This window comes from Euleptes europaea, chromosome 9, assembly GCF_029931775.1.
Source record: "Euleptes europaea isolate rEulEur1 chromosome 9, rEulEur1.hap1, whole genome shotgun sequence".
NCBI classification, from domain to species: domain Eukaryota; kingdom Metazoa; phylum Chordata; class Lepidosauria; order Squamata; family Sphaerodactylidae; genus Euleptes; species Euleptes europaea.
Window position 1 is genome coordinate 66908094 of NC_079320.1, and position 22433 is coordinate 66930526.

The following is a 22433-nucleotide window of genomic DNA, read 5'->3' on the forward strand; positions in this document are numbered from 1 at the left end:
CTCCCCCACAGTCTGACTGAAAATACTTGTTGTCATCCATGTTAAATAAACTCTTTTCTTTTAAAGCTTAAATTTTCAACCCAGCAACAATTGGGTTCAAAGAATGTATCCGTTAAAAAAAACAAAAACTTTATACAACACAGAGAAAAATATTTTGGCTTCAAAAATGTTTTCCTTCTAATTTCTTTCTGACTAGTACAAAACAAACATTCAGATCCAGCTTACAGGTCAGCATGTGGGTAGGCCTAGTAGTCTACCCACCAAATTAAGGTTGCCAATTCTATCTTGGGAAATTCATGGGATAGGAGGATGGGTTCTATTGCGAATGAAAAACTGGTTAAATGACAGGAAGCAAAGAGCAGGAATAAATGGACAGTTCTCACAATGGATGGAAGTAAACAGTGGGGTCCCACAAGGAGCAATATTGGGGTTGGTACTATTTAATTTGTTTATCAATAGGGTTGCCAACTCCGGGTAGGGAAATACCTGGAGTTTTTGGGGGCAGAGCCTGAGGAGGGTGGGGTTTGGGAGGGGAGGGACTTCAATGCCATAGAGTCCAATTGCCAAAGCAGCCATTTTCTCCAGGTGAACTGATCTCTATCAGCTGGAGATCAGTTGTAATAGCAGGAGATCTCCACTAGTACATGGAGGTTGGCAACCCTATTTATAAATGATCTGGAATGAGGGGGTAAGCAGTGTAGTGGCCAAGTTTGCAGATGACACAAATTATTCAGGATGGTTGAAAACCAAAGATGACTGTGAAGAGCTCCAGGAGTTTTCCTAGGCCACTTTTCAGTCCTGGTTCAGCCAGGCTCTATCTAGAAGTTAATCAGCAGTAAGACAGTTTTTTCCTGTATCTGGCAAAAGGCCCTTACAATCAAACGGTGAGATTGATCAGTACTTGGGTCAGTATCTGTGGAGTTTTGGCCCTATAGACTCATCTTCCCTTTGAGACCGGACTTGTAGGCCATGAATAGGCAGTACTTAAACTTGCTTTTACAGTATTACTGTTGTGGTTCTCCTTGTATACTTTTGAGGTCACTAGAGGACAGAGGCTTCCTTAGGGCACAGGTGACTTGTTGCATGAATTAAAAGAGGGCTACAGTACTGCAGTCCAAGCTCTGCTCATGACCAGAGTTCGATCCCGACAGAAGTTGGTTTCAGGTAGCCGGCTCAAGGTTGACTCAGCGTTCCATCCTTCCGAGGTTGGTAAAATGAGGACCCAGCTTGCTGGGGGTAAAGGGAAGGTGACTGGGGAAGGCACTGGCAAACCACCCTGTAAACAAAGTCTGCCTAGTAAACGTTGGGATGTGACATCACCCAGGAATGACCCGGTGCTTGCACAGGGGACCTTTACCTTTTTAAAAAATCTGGTGGTATATGGTGGTCATTGGTGAGAGAGTAGGGGAGGATTTGGTTTCTGGTTCTTGGGTTGCTGAAGTCTGAGAATCACTGACATAAGCAATCAGATGTCAGGTCACTTTAGGTTAAGCTTGTGGTTTTGTGTGCCCATTTTTCACTCTGTAAAGGGGCAGCAAACTCTAAACACAAGTCAGCAAGTGACGTCTAGCTAAATACTTCAGAAGTGTGAAGCAATCTTGTCATCTTTCTAAAACAAAACCACCTAGAAAGTAGCAACTGTTTCTTAAAAATCAGCCCAGGCGATGTCCATATTTTCCAGAATGAAAATAGCACTCAAAAGAAGTAGGTAATAAGTTAATAATTTGCCTTTATTCCAACTGACTGATGAATTGACTAAATAAATGTGAATATTGCCAAAACCTCAATTCCAGTTGCTTTTTGAGCTGTAGCTTCAGTTGAATGATTTAATGATTTAACCTGATTAAAAACTGCAACCCTAAAGGGAATATTTTATAAATATTCTTTTCGGTGATTTTCATTTTTTGACATTCATATCTGTTATGTTGATTATACATATAAGTATATGCTACAGTATTTAGCTGGGATGTTTTCAGAAGTGCCTAAGGGAATTCAGCATCAGAATCCTTCAGACTGTGTTTAAAAGCCTTATTGGTATGTACGTTAAAGAGTATTGCTTTTATGGCTGTTTTGACCACATCCTGATACAATCAATATTATGCTGGATTCCCATCTCCACCTACATTGTATAGATTTGAATATGCCATTGTGCAGATTCATTTTTTTAAAAAGGTAGTAGTAGTAAATAATGGGGATTCTTTATAGTTGGTCAGTGAATGAGCCAGACAGAATGAATGTCTTCGTTGTTTAGATTTTGAGTGTGCCAAGCTACTGAATGGTATGATTAAAAAGCTACTTCCCACAGAAGTCAATGGTAACATATCCGTTGATTTTGGAGTAGCTAGGCTGCTTTCGAACAGCACAGTCTTACCAAGAAATAAGGAGTAAGTCCTCCTGTGTTCAGTGAGTTATTCCGCTGTAAATGTGCACAGGATTAAAATCTATGTTTGTTTACGCAGAAATAAATCCTACTTTATTAAATGAGATTTACATATGGACTGCAACTGTAGTTTGCAAATTAGGAGTAAATCTCACTGAACCCAGTTCCCATGGAACATGTATATAGGCTTAAATTGCATGTACAAATGAGCAAATATTTGGGTGCTACAGTAGTCCAGCCAAACTCAGACGTCAGCTGAGGGTTTGGGGTGCCCTAGGCAAATGTTGACTTTGCCTCCCCCCCCCCCATAATACCAAGCAAAGCAGGTTACTTACCTGTGACTATTGTTCTCCAAGTGGTAACCTGTGCATTCACACTGATGTGCTTTGCACCTACAGAGCAACCAATCAAAAATGTCTAGAGGTAGCTTTTTGATGCAAAGACCTCCCTCTTGGGAACTCAGTCTTGGACTGTGCATGCTCGCAAGGGGAAAAGCTGTGTCTTCCCACTCAGTTCTTTCCAATACAATGAGTACGCAGGAACAAGTTGAAGGCACCCACTGCAGGGAAGGCAGGCAAGTTGTGTGGAATGCATAGATGACGATCTGAAGAACAACAGCTACAGGCGGGAAACCTGTTTTTTTTTTTTTTATTCTTTGTGGCCTCTCTGCATCACCCTGATAGGTACAGCCTTATCAAGTTCACTGACCAGGAGGCTGGTGCAGGTGCTTTAGGGAATAAGGAGTGCAGAACAGTTCTTCAGTGGGGGTGCCATCCTGGGCTCAACCATCAAGGGCATAGTGCTTGATGAACATTGTTGGTTATGTAGCCATATATAAGAACATAAGAAAGTTCTGTTTAACATAAGAAAAGCCATGCTGGATCAGACCAAGGTCCAAAGTCCAGCAGTCTGTTCACACAGTGGTCAACCAGGTGCCTCTAGGAACCCCACAAACAAGATGACTGCAGCAGCATTGTCCTGCTTGTGTTCCACAGCACCTAATATATTAGGCGTGCTCCTCTGATCCTGGGGAGAATAGGTATGCATCATGACTAGTAGCCATTTTAACTAGTAGTCATAAATACTCCTCTCCTCCATGAACATGTTCACTCCCCTCTGAAATCCTTCCAAGTTGGCAGCCATCACCACATCCTGGGGCAGAGAGTTCCACAATTTAACTATATGTTGTGTAAAGAAATACTTCCTTTTATCAGTTTTGAATCTCACCCTCCAGCTTCAGCAGATGACCCTGTTCTAGTAGATCTCAGAGTGAGTTTGAAGGGAGGGCCTTTAGCAATAAAGAGACAGGTGAAGGTCTAGGCTGTGTATTTAATTAAATTTTAAGATTGCAATTCATTGCTAAAATGAAATTCAATCTGGGAGTAGGAATAACATATTCAATAACATAGTCAGTCAGTGTTATATGTAAGAAAGCCATCTGTGAAGGCTACAGAAAGAATATGTAAGAAAGCCATCTGTGAAGGCTACAGAAAGAATAGAAGGTACCTCACACAGCAGTCATATTTATATGTCAGAGTTTCTCCTTATATCACTTAAAATATTGTTGTTGTTATTCTATTGGATTTATAGGCCACCTTTTCAGGCCCAAGACCAGGCTCAGAGCAGGTCACAAACTTTTAAAAGTTTAAATTAATCCATAAAATACATAACATTGACAACATAAATAAAACCAGGCACCCTCAACTATATAAACCTAGCTATACCTTTCTAAATCCACTATTTCCATAGGACTTAGAGGAGCCCCGTGGCGCAGAGTGGTAAGCTGCAGTACTGCAGTCCAAGCTCTGCTCACAACCTGGGTTCGATCCCGATGGAAGTCGGTTTCAGGTAGCTGGCTCAAGGTTGACAGCCTTCCATCCTTCCAAGGTTGGTAAAATGAATACCCAGCTTGCTGGGGGTAAAGGGGAAATGACTGGGGAAGGCACTGGCAAACCACCCCGTAAACAAAAGTCTGGCTAGTAAACGTCGGGGTGTGATGTCACCCCGTGGGTCAGGAATGACCCGGTGCTTGCACAGGGGACCTTTACCTTTTAGAAAGATGTACTTCTGTTTAGGATTGCACTGTTAATCTGGTCAGCAGTATGCAGAACCAATTTTAGCTCCTATCTGAGGGACAGGGGTTACTGTAAGAAGGAGCTGAGGGGTGTGATTCCCTGTGAATAACCAGTTCATATCAGACAAATAAGTCTGTGCATTTAAAACACATTTATATATATTGTTGAACTTTTGAGGGGGGAAGTTCACCTGGCATCATAGTTTGTAAAGTACAGTGCTGTACAGAAACCATGTAAAATATGCAGGAAGCCTATATCAGGATATGGAAATGATGGCGATCTGTGAGGAAGCACCGTAGCACTAATTCTCAAACCTTGCTCGGTGACAAACCTTCCCAAAATATGAAAAATAAAATCTGAGCTTTCCCAATTGGATCAGGCAAATGAAAGGCACTGGGGGGGGGGCATGGTTCACTTTGATGTCTCCTGTGAAGAGGGAAAGCAAAACTCTCCCACAGAACATAGGGCCTACGCCCCTTTGGCCACCGGCATGGGTGACCAACACAGTATGAGGAGGCCACCTGTGAGATGTATTGAGAATGGCTAAATTTGTACTCTGCCATTGCCTAATCCAGATGAGAAGTCTGCAGCCCCCTTATTTATTTATAACCCACCCATTCTCTGAAGACTTCAGAGCGACTTAAATATGGTTCCCAGGTGGTCGCTCTGAGGCAAGCCGCTTGCAAGGCCTGAATGTCTTCGCTTCAGCAGCAGTATTGTGTTCCTTCAAAGGTGCTTTGGGGCTTCATTCTGCAACAAGGAGGTCTGCCTTGCAATTTCATAATACAGCAACAGATGGAGAGGACTGACCGCACAGCAACAAGAGTATGAGGACCCTTGGTTTAGGAGATGGAGAAAGTTAAAGGATTGGGAATCCTGAAAAGGACTGTGTGTAGCCTTTGCCATAGAGGGGACCGCCTTAAGACCTACCTCAGAGCATAGTATTTACTCTAGCTAAATCTGTGACCCCAGACAACCCAGCTCACTTGAGAAGCCGTTAAGGTTCAATTTGGTTCAGAGAGAAAGGGTTCAAGTCTTGTTCCTCTTTGGTTTTTGACCCAAAGAAGTCTGCAGGGAATCGTTCTTCCATGTCTGCCTCACAAACCTTTTTGGAAGAAACTAGGTCTCAATAAAGCATAGCAGCTCTTCTGATTCATTGCGAACTTCCATGTCTGGCTAACAACCTTATTTAGTAACAAAAGCAAACCTCTTTCTGAAAGGATTATTTTTGTAGACCCTCAAAGGTTCAAACTGAATGTTACTATTTCTAATTTGTAAAGTTTCCTCTTTTTTTGGCAACGGAGGATTACCCTTTTCTTAGATTATTTCTAAGAATAAATTAGAAATAGTAACATTCAGTAAATATTATTAACATTGAAGTTATATATACTAACATTAAAATTTAAAATATTAACATTCAGAGTTTAAAAATACAGAATCCAGTTTCTGCCAATTCTTCAAAATGCAAGCATCTCAAAACTGATCATTTATGTGCATGTGCCAAAGGCTATGTGAATCACCAGATTAGGTTTCAGTGAGGAATGTATTTTATGGTTCAGTTAAGGCTAATCAAAAGAAGAAGTTTTAAAGAAAACAGCTATGATTCCAAAGTGAAATCAATGCCTTATTAAATTGTCAGCCATGAAACCATGACTTATAGCTTGGAAAAACTTACCATGCATCCTGCTGATTTAACCAAAATAAATTTCACGAGGGGCACTGTATGGTAAACCCAGGTAATAAATCCATTTTGGGTGAGCATAGCAAAAGGGTGTGTGTTGTATCTTTTTTAAAAAAGTTATATTTATGTATTTTACATATAAATACAGGAAAAAAGAAAAAGTTATAATAAAACAGACAAAAAGGATGATATAGATAAGACTGGGATTACAACTACTCATGAGAATACTTAATACATTCAGACGAAAGTCATAATTAAAACAATGCTTTAAGCTTATTTAGCATAATGTTAAAATAGCATAAATGAAGAGATATCACACTTTAGAAGTCATACCCCATTTGAAAACATCTTCACTGATTATCTGATAAATCATAGAAGAAATAATTCAACCAATGAAGGAGATATATGACCTAATTCAATTATTTCTATGAAGCCCATAATAATTTCTGTTCGACCCAGCCAAACAGTCTTCTGTATTCTCTATAATTACTTAAAATATGTTAATACAATAAATCATGCTACATAATATTAAAAAGTTTGCTTCTCTAAAAAAATATAATTCACATTTGAAATAATAGCTTAACTTTAACTTGGTTCTTAGGAGCAATATGAACAATTTAATTTCCATTTATCTTCAAATTCTTTTCTTGGCCTTTAGTTAGCACAGCTTGTCATTTTTGCCATTGTCACATATTCTGTGATTTTGCTGTTCCAGTCCTCCAAACTTGGACAGTCTTCTGATTTCCATTTCATTGCTTGTACAACTCTCGCAGGCTCGCAGCTGTAACCATATACTTAAATAGTTCTACTGAGATTTTAGGTGTGGTTGTTGGTATAATCCCTAGTAGCATGTTCTTTAAATTCATGGGAAGTTTCACTTTTTAAAGTTTTTGTATCTCTCCATGTACCTGTTGTATCAAGAGCGAAATACAATTTAAATTCCAAATTAGGTTCAGCGTATAACTTAAACAGGCACAACAACTGCTGCATTGTTTAGTAATATAGATTAAGCCCAACTTCCTGTTTCCTGTTATACTAGACTATCAGTGCAAATTTAAACAGAGTTACTCCTTTGTAAGCCCATTGACTTCAATGGATTTAGAAGGGTGTAATTCTGTTTAGGATTGCACTGTTAATCCCATTTAGGGTTGCCAACCTCCAGGTACTAGCTGGAGATCTCCTGCTATTACAACTGATCTCTAGCCAATAGAGATCAGTTCACCTGGAGAAAAAAGGCTGCTTTGGCAATAGGACTCTATGGCATTGAAGTCCCTCCCCTCCCCAAACCCCGCCCTCCTCAGGCTCTGCCCGAAAAATCTCCAGGTATTTCCCAACCTGTAGCTGGCAACCCTAAGCCCATTGGGTAGGGTTGCCAGCTTGATGGAACCAGCAGGCAATTGCCCACCAATCTAGCAGCCTGTTTGGAGTGGTGGCTGTGTGTGATGGGTTACATCACGTGCGGCCGCGTGCATGCGCAACTGCCCACCCCTGCCCCCAAAAACTTCCTGCTAGTGGAGAGGGAGGCCCTCGCAACCCTACCACGGAACAGCAGGCGCAAAATGCGGGGAGGGGATCAGTGTTGTACTGTCACTTCTGGCACAAACCTGGAAATGATGTCATCACATTAGTGCCATGCTCTAGGAGTTATCCAAACACCACTATTTTTTGTGGCTTCCCTCCCATTTCCCAGGGGGTATAGGCATGTGCATTCAATAAATTATTTTCCCATTCAAGAGGGTAGAGTTGCACAAGTCAAATCATGCACCAGCACTCAGCCATACATCACATTATCGTCAAGGGGGGGACAGGACAGAAGCATTTCTCCTTTACACAAAGGGAGGACCCGTTCAAGTCAGTTTAATTCCATTAAAAAGCAGCTAAAGACTCCTTGTCCATTATACGCACCAGTCTAGGACAGAGAATGTACTCAGGTGCTAGAAAGTACCAAGGTAGTTTTCATAAACAGCTTTCTTCCAAGTCATCATTACTTTAAAAGTACCTCTGTAAAGATGTCAGTAATATACAAAACAATTTGAGTTTAACCTATAAATCAGTTCAAAGCCAGAACAGCAACTGAATTAATTTTAACGCACCAACTGCACTAATTTAAATAGATCAGTCTACTGGTGTTGTTTTAGTAAGATACATTTCAGCCTAACTAAACTGGCTGATGTGAAAACCTCATACTCTGCAGTGTTACGTTTCAATTTTAAGTCCAAAAACAGACACAGACAGTTACATTGATTAAGGTCTGTGATGGCGTTGGGAATTCTCTTAACACGCCCCGTGTTGTTCCCAGAGGGGTCATCTGTGCATTAGGCCAATGTACTGCTCCAGTCCTTCTTAAACAATTTAATACTCTTATTGAGACCTGCTCTGAGCCAGCTTCGGCTGGGGAGGGCGGGTTATAAATCAATAAATCAATAAATAAATAAATCTTTGTTCTTCCTTTCTCTTTGTCTTGTTGTGACGTTTTCCAAATTGTATGAAGCAGAGCAGGGTGTTCTGCTACACCAGTATATGAGCTCAGTACTAAGCAGAGTAAGGAAAATATTTGCATTAAGCATGGTACTTATAGGGACTAGGAATGAACCAAAAAGGATGTTCCTTTTTACAACAAAACATTTGGCAGGGACTAAAATGACCTGCACTTTGCATTTTTTTTTAAAGGGGACTGCACTAAATAGGGTAGGAATGTTCATCATTCAGAGTGAATAGATTCAGACCGAGTCTTCGCCCTCAACTAGCTTTGTGATGTTGTCACAAAGCTACATATGGTTACCTATAAAACATTGTGACATCTAATTGTGTTTGCTATCTGATCTCCAGTTCGCTGTAGATCACCCATCTGACTGTTCTCGAAAATGTCCCAAAACTTGGCACCGAAGCAGCAGTGGGTCTTGGAAAGAAAACCATGAATAAGGTGAACATTTGAGAAGGGGAGTTGGACACTTTTTTGGAAAGTATTTCAACCTCCCTACCCCACACATCTTTTGCCCTGGTGAAAATTTAACACAGATCTAGTAATGGCAAGAAGGAAATTTATAGTCCTTCTGGCATCAAATGATAGATGAATATTAAGTTGCAGGAAGACAGAAAAATCTCTCTTCATCGTTGGGCAATGGAACAAATCATGCGAGGAAACTGTGCCTCTCCAACAATGAACATTTTACATGAAACTCGACAAAATGTAAGCAGTTTTGAAAAGACATACAGAGCTGGATAAGGAAATTGGCCTAAAATACTATCAAGTCCAGTTATGGGTATATGCTTCAGTGCTTGAGTAAGAAGCAGCCCCCTGATTTGCTGTATACATATTGCTCAGCCTTGGCAATGATGAATAAGAGGAAAGTGACTACCTGAAATAGGGTTTTCTGTGACAGCACCCAGGTGCCAGGTTCACTCAGATATTTCCTGAGTGGTCTTTTTGTTCTTTTCACCCAGATTTTCATCCAAAATTGCCCAGGTCCACTCTGGGTTAGATGCTGGTGTGGATACATGTCCAGATGATGTACCTTTGGCACTTGCTTGTCTGATTTATATGGATACCTTTCAGTTTGTGGAGCCCGAGGATGTGGACAAGATCCTTGGAGAAGTGAGACATACCACCTGTGTTCTTGACCCTTGCCCTTCCTGGCTAATAAAAGCTGACAGAAGGAGACTAGCTGAGTGGGTAAGGGTGGTGGTAAATGTTTCCTTGAGGGTGGGAGTTGTGCCACCTGTGCTCATGGAGGCAATGATTAGAACTGTTTTTGGGGAAAAAAACCTTCCCTAAGCCCTACTATGCTGGAGAACTTCCAACCAGTTTCCAATCTTTCATTCTTGGGCAAAGTGCTTGAGAAGCTGGCTGCTTCTCAGGTCCCGGGGCTCTTTGAAGAGACTGATTTCCTAGACCCATTTCAATCTGGCTTCAGGCTGGGATTTGAAACAGAGACTGATTTGGTCACCTTGGTGGTGGTGGTGGTGGTGGTGGTGGTGGTGGTGGAGGAGGAGGAGGAGAAGGAGGAGGAGGAGGAGAAGAAGAAGAAGAGTTGGCTTTTATATGCCGACTTTCTCTAACACTTAAGGCAGAATCAAACTGGCTTACAATCACCTTCCCTTCCCTTCCCCACAAGAGACACCCTGTGAGGTAGGTGGAGCTGAGAGAGTGTGACTAGCCCAAGGTCACCCAGCTGGCTTCATGTGTAGGAGTGGGGAAACTAAACCAGTTCACCAGACTAGCCTCCGCAGCTCATGCGTTGGGAGTGGGGAATCAAACCCAGTTCTCCAGATCAGAGTCCACCACTCCAAACCACTGCTCTTAACCACTACACCACGCTGGTTCTACCGGGAATGAGACAGGGGGAATGTGATCTTCCTAGTTCTGCTGGATCTCTCAGTGGTCTTTGAAACTATTGACCATAGTATTCTACTGAGCCGCCTCTTGGCACTGGGACTGGGGGGTGCACTGTGTTATGGTGGTTTGAGTCCTACCTGGGTGGGGATCAGTCTCAGAAGGTGGTGCTGGGGGATTTCTGCTCTACCTCATGGCCATTACCTGTGGGGTTCTGCAGGGTTCGATCTTATCCCCCACGCTGTTTAAATATCTATATCAAGCCACTGAAGGTTTGGCCCGTGCTGTTACCAATATGTGGATGATACCCAACTCTACCTATCTTTCCCACCTAATCCCAAGGATGCTGTTGATGTTCTGAACAGAATGCTTGGAGTCAGTAATGGGCTGGATGAGGGTGAACAAGCTGAAACTTAATCCTTACAAGACAGAGGTTCTCTAGGGATGTTTCCCCGTGGTCACTCCCACCGACTGCTTCAGGGCTTCCTTTTGATTATGCATGCCTTTTCCTCCCATCAGCAGTCGCCTCGTTCTCCCAGCATGTTTTGCCCATGTTTTCCAGATGCCGTTTTAGCTCAAATCTGGAAAACATGGGCAAAATGCACGGGGAGAGCAAGGCAACGTCTAACAGGCAGAAAAGGCATGCATAATCAAAAGGAAACCCTGAAGCAGTCAGCAGGGATGACCACAGGAAAATGTCCCTGCATAAAAGGCCTAGGCCCTAGGTTAATAGAAAGGCAGACCAGGGACTTCAGATCTGTCCTGTCTTAGATGGGGTTATACTTCCCTTGTAAAGCTAGGCTTACAGCTTGGGAGTGCTACTTGACACAGCAGTCACCTCAGAAAACCAGCAAGTAACTATTCATGTGAACGATCTGCTTGCATGAGCCATATAATATGGGAGCAGCCAAGTCGTGTGAATTTGGCCCTTCCCTTCCAAGGAGTGGAATATTATAGGTTGTAGTTATTTACAGAAATGAAACTTGTTTGGATCCTCAGAACCAGCTGACAGACATGGAAGTAGGGTTGCCAGGTCCCTCTTCGCACTGGCGGGAGGTTTTTGGGGCAGAAACTGAGGAGGGCAGGGTTTGGGGAGGGGAGAGACTTCAATGCCATAGAGTCCAATTGTCAACGTGGCCATTTTCTCCAGGTGATCTGATCTCTGTTGGCTGGAGATCAGTTGATCAGGAGATCTCCAGCTAGTACCTGGAGGTTAGCAATCCTACATGGAAGGCAAGAAGAAACCGGTGGAGCCGAGAATTTGGAGCAAGCCAGAAAGCAGAACCAACAGCAGAGAGCTGCAATGGGAGAACCACTGGTGAGGGGCATAGTGTCCCTATCCTGAAGCATGTCTCCAGGGCTGGGGTTGGGGAGCATATGTGGTCTCCCTAGTGATCCGTTTTAGGATTGCAGAGTTTTCTACTTTCTCAGGGCAAGTCCATAAAAGGATATTTCTGTGACGGAATTCCTTACATTCAAGAAATATTTCGATAACATTTAAATAAAAGCACACAGCCATACATAGCTTAATTTTCACTCACAGTGGTTTAAAAAGGTTTTGACTTGAGAAGGGGCATTGTAACGAGCCTTAAAAATTTCCATCTTGGATGATAATTTGTATACCCTTAATCATTATGCTATGGGCCAAGAGGAAGGGATTCTTTTTGTCGTTATTTGCGTGTGTGTATCCTCTGTGAGTCTCTTGCCATGAAAACCCCAAAAGGGGTCGCCATAAGTCAGCTGCGACTTGAAGGCACTTTACATACACACAGGTGATGTTAACCCAAAACTCTTCTGTAAAATCTATAGAACTTCTTTATTTTTCTGAACAGTCACTGCCACCATCATCTCCCATATTAACTGACCATGGATAATCATACGGATCGTAGCATTGACCTGTGCATTAAAATCAAAGTCATGGCATGTATTCTGACATGCAGCAAGCCCACCTTGAGAGCCCTGACATTACAGCCACCCCACTAATTCACTTCTGGACAAGAGAAGATGTGGTTTATATTAGTGAACTGTAGAAGGTTCATGCCCTCTGGGAAGGGTTTGTGGCATGGAACAGCAGTGTGATTAATGGTTTATTTACAGCATTGACATCCAGGCTGTCAGACCCCTTCATCAAACTTTGATGTAAAACACACTAAAAGGCCCTTGGTCATCCTTATCAGCTCACGTGAGAAGATTGCCAGGAGAAGGATGGGTTGGTATGGTGAACATTCTCTCATAACGACACTCTCAACTCTACGGAATACAACATGAAAATGCTACCAAGTCACTTATCCATCACTGACATGAATGCTAAAACCATATGGCCAGAGTAGGCAATGTATCATTCACTTTTAAAGCATGATTACGCTAGTGGAAAAACAAGAGGTGGGAAGTAGTAGTCCTGGTTCAGGAATCAGACTCAGAAAATTTTGAATTAGGATAGAGAATGCTTGGCATCCTGCATTCACCAACATGCCAGTTACCGGTACTCAGAGAGGGCAATGGGTACATCAGGAGACGTGACCATCATCACTAAGGTGGTCTCCTCAGAACCACAACAGTACCCAATGAAAAAAACAGCAGATCTTCTCCAGGTGTGTGTTGGCTCAAGATCATGTGCAACAGTTTTTGAACTCTCCTTCATTTCGCCTCAGTGGGTTTGATGGGCTAAAGGAAACATTAAGACGCATGGTCGCTTTAGCCTCCTTAATTCCCTGTTTCAGCCAGGATTCAGCCAGGATCGAACACATGTGTTTCACCAAACGTGCGTTCAATCCTGGCTGAATCCTGACTGAAACGGAATAAAGGAGGCTAAAGCGACCGTGCGTTTTCGCCCATTCTCTTCTCGCTGGAAACAGAAAGAGGATAAGAAGTTTTTTTTTTTTTAATCTTGATTTAATTTGATTCTAACTAAGCAATACAAGGCATGTCACAAGAGGATAAGACAGAGCTTAATTCCCATACAGAAATGTAAACGAATGTCTCTAAATTATATTTTATAATTTGGGTGTAGTGATAGTACCCATTATGTAGTATTCAGCTTGCAAACATTCACTCTCACCTCTTATCATTCACTAATCTTTCTTCAGCTACATGAACAAGATCCCATGTAAATGGTGTTAAAGAGGTTTAGCTACTGTTTGTAGCTACTGTTTGAGTATTTGTGAAAAGAAATGACTGGAGCTTGGAAGTATTAAGAAAATTAAGGAAGGAAACAGTAAAGCAGAGAGAATCTGAATGTCAGGATCAGAACCTAAAGAAACTTGTAATACATGCTCCGCACATCCTATCCCATCCCACAATACATTCTCATCTGTTAGGGGAGAAAATGCTCTGTTTTGAAAAATGACATGAATAATATTTATTTGTGGGCTGGCAGAATGCCCTGGCGCACACACCCCACACACACAATGCATGGGCCTTAGTCAGAGGAGCAGGGGGCATGTCAACGTGGGGTGAAATAAATCTGCAGAATTATTACACAGGGATTCTTCCCACTTCAGAAGATTAGTTTAGCATAACAAATGGGGTGAAAATCTCATGAGTGAGTCCTCTTTGTGGAAATCTGTAGAAACTGTTGCCAAAGTATGGATCGACAACGCTGCCGGTATCCTGATTTTGCTATCATCTACTGATCCAATGTTAAACTTCAGGGTTCTTCAAGCAGATCTGTTTGGGAGTATATTTTGTTTGCATTCATCAAACTGAAGGGCCTGTTTAACCTCACTTTGAGTGAGGAAAGGCAAGATGTAAAATCGCAGATGTCATCACAGAGCCTTCAACGGCATCCAGTAATTATTCACAATAAACCCCAAATTTTCCTGTCGTTCTGCTAGGACAATGGATAAGATGTTTTTGGAAGGATTTTTAGGAAGTAGTAATAACTTTTAAATACAGAGAAGGTTATCTTGAAGTTATAAGGTACTGCAAATATTTATGCAAGGAGCTAAAAAGCAGGATCCCTTTTACTTAAATTATTTGGACTAGGAAGGTTCAGAGCTCTCTTATGTATAAACAGGGCAGCAGCATTCTAAACAAATTTACTAGAAAAGTCAAAGATTTATGGTAGCTACTCTCAGGAACAGATTCAGCACAGTTTTTAGAAAGTTAAGGTGCTGGACTGGAGGATCCTGCCTATACCCCTTCTACCTTTCCCATATCTTTTTGTTTATAATAAATTAAATGGCTAAAGCAAAGCAATTATTTCCTCTTAACTGAGAAATATGTCTTGTTCTAAGTGTTTCAGTGTAACAGGGTAGTTGAAGTAGGATATCCACTTCCATTTTTTTTAAATAAGACACAATAGTAATAACCTGCCAAGCTATTGTTTTCCTAGAAATGATTAACATATGCATGAAACAGTACCAGCAACATATGGGAGAGGAGTGAGGACTTATGTCAATAAATAAACCCACATCAGTTCTTCAGCTAGGGTTAGGGTTGCCAACCTCCAGTGGGTGGCTGGAGATCTCCCGCTATTACAACTGATCTCCAGGCAACAGAGATTTGGTTCACCTGGAGAAAATGCCACTTTGGAAGGTGGACTCCATGGCATTCTACCCCATTGAAGTCCCTCCCCTCCCCAAATCCCACCCTCCTCTGGCCCCACCCCTCAAATCTCCAGGTATTTCTCAACTCGGAGCTGGCAGCCCTAGCTAGGGTTGCTCACGGCATTGATGCAGCACCTTCTCAGGACTGGCTAAAGGTGTAGCATGGTAAGAGCCGTCAGCACTTCCCTATTGGTCAACACTCAACTTCAAGAAACTGAGGGCAAGCAGCAACATCTACTCCCCAGCTGCTATTGTTGCTCCCATGTTGCTCAAAGTGGCAAAGGGAATTTGGAGCTGCCGCTTACTTGCCTGTTCTCTTCCTCTTTGCAGGGAGGTAGAAGAATGTGCCGGGAAGGTTGTGGGAAGGAGGGCTTGATCTCTTTGGGCCACCGATCCCCCTGCCACTCCTAGAAAGAGAGGGCAGGCAATGGTGACTGCCGCACAGCATCAACAGTCAATCAACCATTGCAGTGTCCCTAGGGTTGTCAGGTCCCTCTTCACCACCAGCGGGAGGGTTTTGGGGTGGAGCCTGAGGAGGGCAGGGTTTGGGGAGGGGAGGGACTTCAATGCCATAGACTCCAATTGCCAAAGCGGCCATGTTCTCCAGCTGAACTGATCTCTGTTGGCTGGAGATCATTTATAATAGCAGGAGACCTGCAGCTATTACCTGGAGGTTGGCAATCCTAATTGTCCCCCCTATGGCTTGAGGCCTCAGCCACTGCCCAGTGTTACCAAACTCTGATGCCTGGCATGCCTTAATCCACATAGTTCAATGATTTCAATAACTGTATTCTAGGTAACTGGATGTCTTTGAAGCTACTTCAGAGGGCTACTTTTTGCAGTTTGCTGTTTCCGAGCAATCAGAATTTGACAGACAAAAGGCAGATATAAGTGAATTCGGCTAATACGATGCTCTTCCTGTCATGCACTGCAATGAAGCTGCTTCTTGCAGGATTCTGGAAAGTGACCCAGACACTAACTAGGCATTCCAACTGAATGTGTGCGGCTCTATAGTTTGGCGTGCAGTCGTGTAATTAAGGACTGTATCCCTGATAAACTTTCTGCAGAAGGAACCAACCTGGGTAAATGTTGCCCCTGGAACTTTGCGCCACTCTAGAACTAAAGCGCGCACGCACAACAATATTGCCGTACAGTATCCTAGCCCCTGATAATTTACTAGAAATGTGTTGTGTATGTATATAGTTGGGGAGTAAGCAAGGGAGACTTAGGAGCTTGAGTTCTGCATGAAGGATCCTAAACCCTGCTCACCCTATTGGTCAAGCAAATGGACCCCATTGGCTCTAAGCCAATATGTACCATTGGTCACCAGGAGGTTATGTCTCCCTATCACGGATCAAGGGGGGAGTGGCCGCAGGTGGCCAAGGGGGCATATAAACAGGGGTTGCTCATTGTGTTAACCAGTTCTGTTCCTGTAATCAATGAACGCGGTTGGTGTTTGAACTCCGTCTCCGACCAGCGAAAGTCAAGGCGATCCACAGCGCCCCTCCAGGCGTTCTTGGGACTTTTAAATTTCTATCACGCCTTCCTGCCAAACAAGGCATTGGTCGCCGAGCCCCTCCACCGCCTCCTGGACAAGTCCACTCTGTAGTCGTGGAGCAAGCCGCAGCAGCGAGCCTTCGAGGCCGCAAAGGGCCTCCTCTCCTCGTCCAGCCTGCTCGTCCACTTCGACGAGAAGTTGCCGGTGGTGCTGACCTGTGATGCCTCCCCGTACGGTGTTGGCGCGGTCCTGCAGCACCGGTTGCCTGACGGTCGGGAAGCCCTGGTCGCTTTTTACTCCAGGACTCTCACTCTGGCCGAACTGAACTATGCGCAGATCGACCGGGAGGCCCTCGACGTCGTGGCCGGCGTCAAGAAGTTCCACGACTTCGTCTATGGCCGCCGGTTCACGATTGTGACTGACCACAAGCCGCTCTTGGGGTTGTTCATTCCGGATCGCCAGACACCACAGATCCTGTCAACCCGGATGCTCCGCTGGTCCATTTTTATGAATGCCTACGAGTTCCAGCTCGCCCATCGGCCCGGGAAGTCTATCGGCAACGCCAACGCCCTCAGCTGCCTGCCGCTGGAAGTCTGCAACCCGGACCTGCATCCCACTGGCGACATCATGCTGCTGGAGTTGCTGCCGGAAGCCCCCCTCCACACATCGGACATCGCCGCGCACACGGCTAAGGATCGCACCCTCACCCGGGTTCTCAACTGGTGGGGAAGGGGTGGCCAGCCTCCAAGCCTGACGGGGAATTCAAGCCGTTCGCCACACACCAACATGAGCTATCACTCAACAAGGGGTGCCTGCTCTGGGGGAGCCGCGTGGTGATTCCGGCGAAGCTGCACACAAGGGTCCTGGAGACTGTACACGTCTGCCACCCGGGAATCGTGCGCATGAAGGCCCTGGCTAGGAGCTACGTGTGGTGGCCAGGCATCGACACTGCTGTCGAGGAGTGGGTGAGCCATTGCCGATCCTGCCAGGAGTCGCGCCCAGAGATGCCATGTGCCCCGACCCAGCACTGAGAGTCCACACACACTCCCTGGTCCTGCATCCACATAGACTTTGCGGGAACCTTCCAGGGTAAGACTTTTCTGATTATCGTGGACTCCTACTCTAAATGGCTGGAGGTGGTTGATGTCGGCTCTATGACCTCACGTACAGTCATCCAAGAGCTGCGCAAGGTCTTCGCAACCCCCGGCTTGCCGGACACCATGGTCTCCGACAACGGGGCCCAATTTACGTCCTCTGAGTTCAAGAAGTTCCTGGCCAAGAACTTGATACGCCACGCAACCTCGGCTCCATTCCACCCCGCCACCAACGGACAGGTGGAATGGATGGTCCGGACTACCAAGGATGCGTTGTGGCGCATCGACCGTTGTGACTGGGACAGGGGGCTGGTGGATTTCCTCCTAGCACAGCACACCACGCCCAACTCCGTGACTGGGAAGAGCCCCGCGGAACTCCTCATGGATTGCCAGCTGAAAACACTGCTCGACTGGCTGCACCCTGACCTGGCGCCTGAGTACCCTGGCCGCAAGGACTTGACTGCCACTCCAAGGGTCGTTGAGCAGGACGACCCCGTGTTCGCCCCAAACTACGGAGCAGGCCCCTCCTGGATTCCAGCCAAGGTCCACGACGCCACCTGCCCGGTATCCTATTGGGTCACCACCCCGGAGGGGCACGTCCTGTGGCGTCACATCGATCAGCTACACCGCCGCCCCGCCAACTTGTCAGAAGCAGCCACGGTGCCAGCGCTGCTGCTGATTCCTGTCATCAGGGAGCCGGAACAACCAGAGCGATTGGAGCAAACATTGCCGCTGCCAGCGCCAGACTCCTCCAGCAGTCCAGTGGATGACAACTCATCCACCGAGGGTGAGACTGATCCAGCAACGACGGATCGCCCGACGTCCCCCATCCCAGCGCCACACCGTTTCCAGCGCAATCGATCGCGGCCAAGCTACCTTCAGGACTTTGTGTGCTCCCAGTGCACAGTGAGGGTCGCTCGGACTTAGGGGGGAGGGGTGTTGTGTATGTATATAGTTGGGGAGTAAGCAAGGGAGACTTGGGAGCTTGAGTTCTGCACGAAGGATCCTAAACCCTGCTCACCCTATTGGTAAAGCAAACGGACCCCATTGGCTCTAAGCCAATATGTACCATTGGTCACCAGGAGGTTATGTCCCCCTATCACGGATCAAGGGGGGAATGGCCGCAGGCGGTCAAGGGGACATATAAACAGGGGTTGCTCATTGTGTTAACCAGTTCTGTTCCTGTAATCAATGAACGCAGTTGTTGTTTGAACTCCGTCTCCGACCTCGTGAATCCTTCCCACGCGGACTTAACAAAATGGGCTTGAACAGAGCAAAAAATAGGATTAGTCTGTGACTTATAGACATCGAATTGCAGAATGAGAGGGCCCTTCTTCCAAGACCATACAGAGTACTAAAGAGTTGAGAGGGATTCTCTTCGGCTCCTTATCTGACCTCCATCGCTTTTACCAAATGTCAATGGGCTTTTTCAAGAGCTCGTTTTAATGCCTTTCTGTCGGCCTTGCTCAGCGGGAGATTCTAGCATTTACCTTTGGAGTCTAGGTTGTGCCCCTGTAACTCTGATGTTGAGACAATTACCCATATTTTATTGTATTGTGAATTTTATCAGGATGTCAGAAATAGGCTGATTTTGCCCTTGTTGACCAGAGTTTTTAGACATTCAGATGATTTCATCATTAAATATTTACTTGAGGATAAAGATGCCAACGTTTCCTACACAGTGGCAAAGTTTTGTTACATTGCCACTAGAGTGCGGAGAGCTCGGGTTAGCGCATCAAAATTGTAATCCTGGCTCTGTATTGATCAATTTAACAATGTTTATCTGCTGGTCAAATGACTGTAAATGAATAAACTGACCTGAACTGCCGTACAGTAGCATAGTTCTTTTTTAAAAAAGCGATTCCATTTGTCTTAAGATGCTGTGTCCCAAATTAGTTATAGCTGTACTCTTAATGCAAAGCACATCTTCAAAGGACGTTCGTTTTGTGACATTCTGTGTGTGCGTAAACTGTGGGGTCCACTCAGAATTTCCTACCGTAGAGAACAGGCTGAGACAGGACAGGATGTTCAGCCAGCATGCAATCCCATCTGAATGAAGCTGCTGTTTGCTGTGAAGAAGGGGGCAATTTGTCCTAGTTCCCCTCCCATCTTATCCCAGTTCTACTCCCATTGTAGGGAAAGTCCCTGGACCACTTCCGGCACAGCACAGGCATAACCTTCTGTGACTAGCAGTCTGATTCTTGGATCTTCCAAAGCATCCAGGACAAGAACGAATACTTAACTCTGTTTGGTTTTGTACTTTTGTTACAAACCTCTCCTAAAGGTTAAGAGCGGTGGTTTGGAGCAGTGTACTCTGATCTGGAGAACTGGGTTTGATTCCCCACTCCTCCACATGAGCGGCAGTCTAATCTGGTAAACCGGGTGGGTTTCACCACTCCTACACATGAAGCCAACTGAGTGACCGTGGGCTAGTCACACTCTCTCAGCCCCACCTACAGTACCTCACAAGGCGTCTGTTGGGGGGAGGGGAAAGGAAGGCGATTGTAACCCGGTTTGATTCCGCCTTAAGTGGTAGAGAAAGTCAGCATATAAAAACCAATTCTTCTTCTTAGCTCTTGCCGGAGAGTCTGCCTAGCCACGTTGTACCAAAATCAGTGCTCTACTACACAATATCGCCTCTCTTCAACCTGAGGTATCAAGAAATACCATGAAACTGTCAGTGATGGGAGAGGTTGGCTATGGCAGTAGGTTTCTATTGAGCTAATATACATTAGCAACTAGCAAGGGCAAACGGTTTGATAAATAATTGAAAGTGGGAATCTTAGATTTTCTCAACAAAAAAGATCCTAAAGGCTAAAAAAGTAAGAAGCTTGGTTGGATAAAAATAGGAAGGTGTGGAGTCATTATTAAAGGTTGGCAACTCTAATTTTCACTTCCCAATCTGCTGCTGCTTTGTGGCTATATTTTCCTTCTCGGGTATCTGAAACTGGCTTGTGGTTTACTCTATACGTCTTATTTCTCTTACAAACCCTCCCACAGCTTTGAACACTTAGGTGCTATTTACACAGCCCAAATAATGCACTTTCAATCCACTTTCACTGCACTTTAACGATCGTTTGCAAGTGGATTTTGCCAGTTCACACAGTAAAATCCACCTTCAAAGTGGATTGAAAGTGGATTGAAAGTGCATTATTTGGGCTGTGTAAATAGTACCTTAGTTGCATTTTTTCAATCTGTCATTTTCAGCTATCACCAACTGTGTCCAAATGCTGCGTCCCACGGCTTTGCTGCCATGGCAGCAGTAACTCTCTTGACTCTCCCAACGATTCACCTAGGGTTGCCAACCTCCAGGTACTAGCTGGAGATCTCCTGCTATTACAACTGACCTCCAGCCGATAGAGATCAGTTCACCTGGATAAAATGGCTGCTTTGGCAACTGGGCTCTATGGCATTGAAGTCCCTCCCCTCCCCAAACCCTGCTTTCCTCAGACTCCGCTCCAAAAACCTCCCAGCAGTGGCAAAGAGGGACCTGGCAACCCTAGATTCACCAGACGCCCACATGTCACTCTATTGTAAGTGCCCCTCCAATATTTCTTCACCTCCTCCTTCTCGACTAACTGCTGGGAACAGTTCTCTGTACCTGCACAGTCATCTGTTCTCTGTTTTCCCTCCTTCTTTTTTAAGCTTTCATATTTTTCTGCAAACTTAGGGAATTCCCCAAGATGGTATTACCATCTGTGTTGTGTCAGTGAGGCCCTGATCCAAAGATTTAAGTATCCACGAACTGGGCCACACTTGGCTATTAGAATATAAGATGATTGGACAGAATGGAATTAATTTGCGCACTCTATACTGGCTGAACAGTACTAAAACACTTCCTTAACTATATTGTTGTATCGAGGCGCTCAGAGACAGTGTCAAAAATGCATAAAGATATATTTCTCAGTTAAGAGGAAACAGACACTTTGCTTTTGCCGTCTAATTTATTATCCACAAAAAAGATACAGTGAAGACAGGAGTGGTGTGGCAGAATCCTTCAGCACCTTAGGTTTTCCTAAAACTGTCTCTTGGAACCTAGGTTCTTACCTAGGGTAGCTTCCATAAATATTTGTCTTATACTAATACCACCAGTAAATTTGTTTAGAATGCTGCTGCCATGTTTATACATAAAAGAGAGCTACGAATCTTCATTGTCCAAATAATTTTAAGTAAAAGGGATTCTGCTTTTTAGCTCCTTGCATAAATATTTGTAATACCTTTATAATTTCAAGATAATCTTGTCTGCTTTTAAAAGTTATTTACTACTTCCTAAAGATCCTTCCAAAATGTCTTCTCCATTGTTCCGCTAGGACTACAGGAATTTACCATGAACGTCTTTGAGGGCTTTGTGGTCACAACTGCAGTTTTATTTTCCGTCATCCCATGCTTAAACTGAAATTAAGTGGATTCTTCACTTTGATGGATAAATACAAAATATATTTCCAAACAGATCAGCTTGAAGAATCCTGAAGTTGAACATTGGATCAGTAAATGATAGCAAAATCAGAAAACAGGTGGTATTGTCAGTCTGCATTGAGCTGTAGAGGGACTTGGCAACCCTATATTCCAGGCCTGGCTATGGTAGCAGTAGGGTTGCCAGGTCCCTCTTTGCCACCAGTGGGAGGTTTTGGGGGTGGAGCCTGAGGAGGGCAGGGTTTGGGGAGGAACTTCAATGCTAGAGCGTCCAATTGGCAAAGTGTCAATTTTCTCCAGGTGAACTGATCTTTATCGGCTAGAGATCAGTTGTAATAGCAGTTGTAATAACAGGGGATCTCCAGCTAGTACCTGGAGGTTAAGGATTCAAAACAATCCCGAGTGCTTGTTT